The 6,716-nt window shown below is 34.4% G+C and overlaps 1 pseudogene; it reads left to right on the plus strand.

Moving 5' to 3' along the window:
- The first annotated feature begins 3,677 nt into the window (after positions 1-3,677).
- LOC116907782 lies at positions 3,678-4,562 on the plus strand (annotated as a pseudogene).
- Positions 4,563-6,716: the final 2,154 nt, after the last annotated feature.

The raw sequence follows: 6,716 nt of genomic DNA on the forward strand, positions 1-6,716 counted from the left end.
ACAAACTATCTTGAATTGTGTTATGCTAATTATTTTACCCCAAACGCAGGCTAACAAAGCCTACCCCAGTTGCTCTGATGGGAAATAAAGTTGCCATTGGCCAATGACTGGGCAGGGAGACAGAGTTGGGACTTTAGGATTCCTGGCCAAGAAACATAGAGGACAAAGAGGGGAGTCCAGCATGAGGAGGTGTGAACTGACAATATGAGCAACATACTAGAGGCAGAGATGACTGAAATGTAGGTGCAAAGGGAAAAGCAGCCCCAGGAGGATTGCCCAGGAGGGTTTGTGGGTGCAAAGATAAAATATAGATTTAGTAAAAAAATAACCCAGAGATAAGCAAGGTGTCAGGGGAAGTTTTAGCTGTGGGAGGTTTGGAAGCATCAAGACATAGAGGTGTACATACTAAAAGTAAAATAAATAAATTAAGAAAGCCAGTATGTGTGTGTGTCTTTCATTAGTAAACCCAGAGCCCTTGGCCAGGTACAGAGGAGGTGCATGCACCTGTGGGAGCATAGAGCAGTTTTAGTATGATACTGCTACAATCAACCACTTCTTATGCAAGCTGCTGCTGCCTGTCAGAGCTAGTATTCAATGCAAGGCCATGATAAGGTTCCCTCTTTCTGAAAGCTGATGAAGTCAAAATTAGGCATTGTGTGCTCAGTATTATTCTTTCATTCTATCAATTGATGACCTCTTTTATATTTACCTGAATGGCAGTGCTTAATGATTGAAATGTTCTGTTTTTGTTGATTGGTACAAATCATGATTATATGTGCTATGACCCTGCTTCTTAACTGGACAAGCACATTCAAACATAGGAAGACTACAGTTGTGGTCTCTGATGGAGAAACTTATTGATTATGGCATTAGAAATATATATTAATTTATTCACTTATTTGCATATATAAACTGATTTAAAGTGACTTCTGTATAATACATAGATAAGCACTTAAACTGTTTTAGCATTTTTGTACTTCAGTTGCTAACTTCTAATTATATCTCTTTTACCACCAACGTAGACAAGTTAAGACAAAATTATGCACATTAATTTTTATACTATGATATAATTAATAATATAATTTAATTACATTCTACACAAGATAAATTCTTAAAGTATAAAAGTAAAGGGGAAAGAAATAAAAAGATGCTAACCATATAGAAAAGTCCTATGAGCAACTGAAGAATACTGAGACTATACTCAGTTTCCTGGGTATGGATCCTGTTCCCTAACTGGGCTGCCGTTCTGGCCTCAGTAGGAAAGGAATGCCAAGTCCTGCAGTGACTTGATGTTCCAGAGTGGGTTGGTACCAGGAAGTCCTCCTATTCAGAGGAGAATGAAGAGAGAGAATGGTGGTAGGGGCTGTATGAGGTGTGACTGGGAAAAAAAAAAAAACTTGGAGCTCAATCAGGATGTAAAAGTGAATAAATAGTTAAAGGAAGCAATCAAACAAACAAAAGACAAAAAAAATAGTTTCCTCCAAGGAGAACACCCAAATTAGTTACTTATTGCCAAATGATCAGCCCTGAAAACATAATTATCAGTAAAATTATACATGATGTTCAGGTTATATTGAGAATATATGTGTATATACATATAAATTTATTCTTATAACAACAATCAATGAAAAAAAGACCATTAATTTGTGAGACAGAGAATATGAATGGACAATATGATGCTCCAATATTGACAGTTCCTATTAATGCTTTTTATACGGTCCTCTCTGTCAGAATCTTATCACTGAAGAACAATCTGCTGTTTGGGGCCAGTAACGTAGTTGGTTTTAAAGAGAAATAGCAGGACATTTAAAAAGCAATTTGTAGAAAGTGCAAAATCTTAGAAATTCCAAAACATATTATACTGATTTTGAGGGCTAACAAAATACATTGTGTAGTAGACTACTTTTCTGGTATGTATGCAGCACATAGTTCCACTCCCAGAAGACAAAACTTAAAAAAAAAATGATTGGAGATATATGTCATGAGAGACAGTACCTGAATTGTGCTACTATATTTACATCAAATAATTAGGGGATTGTATATACCATTATCAATGGAGAATTCTGAACAATAGGGGAAACCATCAAAACAAAAGCTATCCCTGAGGAAAAAACTGATTGGAAGATGAGGTTCAGAATTGGCTCAAGCACAGAATATGCACAATCTCCACAGAGAAATCTGTACAACTCAAATCCCAAGATATGAATTACCCATCATGGCAGAGTATGTAAGTGTTATCACCTCATTCTGTTTTTATATTTATGTTCTGTTCTTCGGAATACTGAGTGAGTTTCTACCTTGCAAATAGTCATGTGTATTATATTACTAACCTTATTTGAAATGTCTATTTTCTCCCTCTCTAGTGTGATAATAGACAGGATCCTCATTTTCCAGGGATATTTTACTGGATTAAGATTTACTACTGTAAGATATGAAAAGTTTGTACAAATAGAGCATTTGTTGTTCTACTTTAAGTTCGTAGAATAAAATGAAACAATACTGCCAAGACAAAAGCTGTTTAACAAGGAAGACAGCATTAAATGACAAAAAGTAAGTTTAGAAACAGTCACATTAGTTGCCTGGCATTTAAAACAAATTGAGATAACTTAAAAGGTAAATATATGTGTGTGCGTGTGTGTGTATGTATATATGTGTATACATGTATGTATATATGTATATGTATATATACACATATATAAAAATTTCTTGTAATTCATTGTAAAATAACTTTAATGTTATTAACTGATATATGCTCATTTTGTTCACTTTGAAGTAATTTTTCAATGATGCTAATTGTCCTATATTCTGTTCAATGTTAGAAAGCATTTGTGTGCATACATATGTAATGAGAACTTTCTTTTATTATGCATCATGTTAAAGTCTGGATGTGAAATGTGGCATATCTAATTTTCAGTATTATATTGAACAGTCTAGAGACTAGTCATATTAGATAATAGAGCTTTATTTAATTTTTATCAGAATTATCTAATTTTTTACCTCCTGAGCATCAGCTGATATCACTATCTCTTTTAGAATGTAACTGTGTGTCTGCATATGGAGTCCAAGTCATGTAATATGTCTCAAAATGTGCTTTGTTTTAGTGACTTCATACTGATACAGTCAAGAACAAAGTTGTACTATTTTCTTCTCATCTCCTAAGGTCCTAAAGGTTCAAAAATTTCAGATGGATGGCCAAGACAAACAAACAAAATGCTTTTCTAAGTCAGTAGATACTTGTATTGTAATGTTTAAATTAGTAAGTTCACTGTACATGCACACTTCTCACATTATGGAGCCTAATGTGACTGTGGCAGAAGGCTCAACATTCCTAGATACTGGTTCTTGTATTAAATTAGAAACAGTGTTCATGGTTCTAAGTCACCCAGAGCTCCAGTCTGGATGGATTGTAAAATCCAGTTGCTTGTTTCTATTTCTGTCAGGAGACAATAAAACAAAAAGAAATAGTGAGATAAGATAAAGCGATGCTGCTGTGTGCATCATACTCAGCTTTCCCTGGTTGTCGAGTACAACCGTTCTAAGTTGTCAGCCCTGCTCTTAGTTCTGTAACACAATGGTGGTCAGTACTGTATGATCACTAATCCACCATTCATTTATATTTCCCAAAATATCTTATAAAGATGGCTTTGGTAAATAAGCTCTATGGTTACTAATTCATTCTCTTGGGATTAACAGACCAGACTGACCTCCAAATACCCCTGTTTGTGGTCTTTCTAGTAATGTACATGATAACTGCATTGGGGAATTTGGCTCTAATTATTCTTATTGTGTTGAATTCTCACTTACATACCCCTATGTATTTTTTCCTTTTTAACTTATCCTTTATAGACTTTTGTTACTCTTCTGTAATTACACCAAAAATGCTGATGAACTTTGTGATAACGAAAAATCTTATCTCTTATGTTGGGTGTATGACACAGTTATATTTATTCTGTTTCTGTGTCATTTCGGAGTGTTACATTCTCACATCAATGGCCTACGATCGTTATGTGGCAATCTGCAATCCACTCTTGTATAACATAGTCATGTCTCCTAAGGTGTTCCTATCTTATGCTTGCCCTTCATTTAATGGGGTTTTCTGGTGCCCTGATCCATACTGGATGCATCCTGAGACTGACCTTCTGTGATGACACCATCAACCACTACTTCTGTGATCTCCTCCCTTTGCTGCAGCTCTCCTGCACCAGCACCTATGTCAATAAGGTAGCAATTTTTCATTGTAACAGGGAAAGACATTATCGTGCCCCAACTGTCATCTTTATCTCTTATGGCTTCATCCTTTCCAGCATATTCCAAATGAAGTCCACTGAGGGCATGTCAAAGGCCTTTAGCACCTGTAGTTCCTACATAATTGCTGTCTCTCTATTCTTTGGATCTGGTGCAATTACCCTCAAACCCAACTCAGCTGGAGCAATAAATAATGTAAAGACATCTTCTATTATTTATACCTCTGTAATTCCATGATGAATCCCTTAATTTATAGCTTGAGGAACAAAGATGTTAAACTTGCCTTGAGAAAAACTCTAAGCAAGAAAATCTTTTAATCAGAAACTGAAATATTATTTTAGTTTGTAGAATTGTTTTTTAGTAAAGTTTTTATGATCTTTCTTATTAGAAAGATTTTATTATCATGGAGAGAGAAATTAAAGGTCATTTATTTGCAGCTTTTTTATTTGTACTGTTTATTGTTTCTTTACCCTAGATAGAATGTTTGCTTTAATTATTTTTCTTCTTTTTAGAAGAGGATAGAGTTGATTTTACTTGTTCACTGTTATTATAGACATGATCCTAGGTAATAGTGAATGACTCTCACTGTTGTTTACAATAATTTGTCTGTCTAGATTCCATTTGGAACATATATTGTTGCCATTTGAAATCAAATATAAGCATGTGTCATATATGCCTACTCTGGTCGTCTGTCCTCTACTTGGTGAGGACATGACACCATCAAATCTCAATATTTACCAGATGAACATATTGCTGCATTATCAAACTGAATATAATTCATTGTAGTACTAAATAATATGGATTAAATATTCTTTTTTTTTTTGGTTCTTTTTTTCGGAGCTGGGATCGAACCCAGGGCCTTTCGCTTCCTAGCAAGCGCTCTACCACTGAGCTAAATCCCCAACCCTGGATTAACTATTCTTTTGTCAGCTGTCTGGTATTTTTCAATAATAGATAATAGTATTAGAGATCATTATTACATATTTATTTTATTATGATTCTCAAATTTAGTTTTTTAAAAATTTTAAAACACTACATGTTCCAAGAAAGTAAGTAAGTACCAGAATAATACATTGTATTCTTTCTTTCATGTCTTGCATCCATTCTAACACTCTTTCTGTCTACAATATTTTCTTAATTTTATATCTGAAAATTGCTCTATTGAAACATCTTACTTTGGTTTACATGATATAGAAATCCAGTAGAGGGATTTTGTTGCATCAGTATTTTCTTCAGAGGACTTTTTGATGGTTCTATCTATTGGGAAATATTATGACAATTGTGTCAGCATAGGTGACAGAGGACATGGTAATGAAATGACTTCATGTGCAAACAGCATCTGAAATATCTTGTAGTTCTTGCTGAAGGGATACAATCTTATGAAAATGCCAAGCAATCAGGGCCCAAGTCAAAGAAATATATAAACAATAAATAAAAACTCTTAGTGGAGAGAATAATTAATAGAAAAATTTCAACAAATTAATACTTATTGCTCTGCAGAATGCGATCACTGTGATTACACTCCACCGTTCATAAGCTTTGCTTACATTAACTGTCATGGTGAATACACACCAAAAGAATTCTGAGAAATATTTGAAAAAATATTGTGACTCTTTTTGGGTGGAACAACAAAAAGAAAAGAACAATTTAAGAACTTTCGGTAATTGAAAGTGTATTAACCAGAAGAAATATGTTCAGAAAAATAATGTAAAAATAGAAGTTCTCAGTTTTTCTCTTTACAGCAAGCTGTAGCTTGATTGTTGTAATGAATATCTAACAATGCCCACCAAGTACTGTAAGCCTGAATAAAGCCTGACTAATAACCACAGGTTAGGAAGATATTAGGTGTGTGCACGGAGCCTAATTTTGATGGTTATCTAACCTCACATAGCCATAGCATACTAAATTCTGAATACCCATTTGTGTAAACACAAATAAAAGCAGATCATAGCATTAATCAGAAAAGCTTTATCTTAAAATGGGTAATGGTAAAAGCAGAGACTCATAGTTGCACAAGATGCAAACCCTAAAATAAGAAATTATATCTCCCCACAACCCCATGGCTTAGAAAACATTGTGGATGAGCAGACAGGATATATATATATATATATATATATATATATACACACACATATATGTCAGAAGACAGGGTGAACATCTACAAAATGAGATCCTCTAGACTTGCGCATGCCCACTGCATCATCTTCAATGGGCCCACATAAACCAAATAATTAGTCAAGACCAAGAGAGGGTTATAGAGCAGTACTTTTACTCTTAATTATTGGCTATTGATAGAGGCTGGGACATGAGAAATTTCTGTCTTTAATTTTATTGATACTATTGATCCCAAAGGGCTTTAGTGATTAGCTCTCACCTGAGAGTCATATAGATTTCCTTGGTTAATTTCTGTGAGTTACCAGACAATGTGAGTAGACATAAATACGAGAAGGTTGTTGTTGTGTGGGAAGGTG

The sequence above is a fragment of the Rattus rattus genome, chromosome 8 (genome assembly GCF_011064425.1).
Source record: "Rattus rattus isolate New Zealand chromosome 8, Rrattus_CSIRO_v1, whole genome shotgun sequence".
NCBI classification, from domain to species: domain Eukaryota; kingdom Metazoa; phylum Chordata; class Mammalia; order Rodentia; family Muridae; genus Rattus; species Rattus rattus.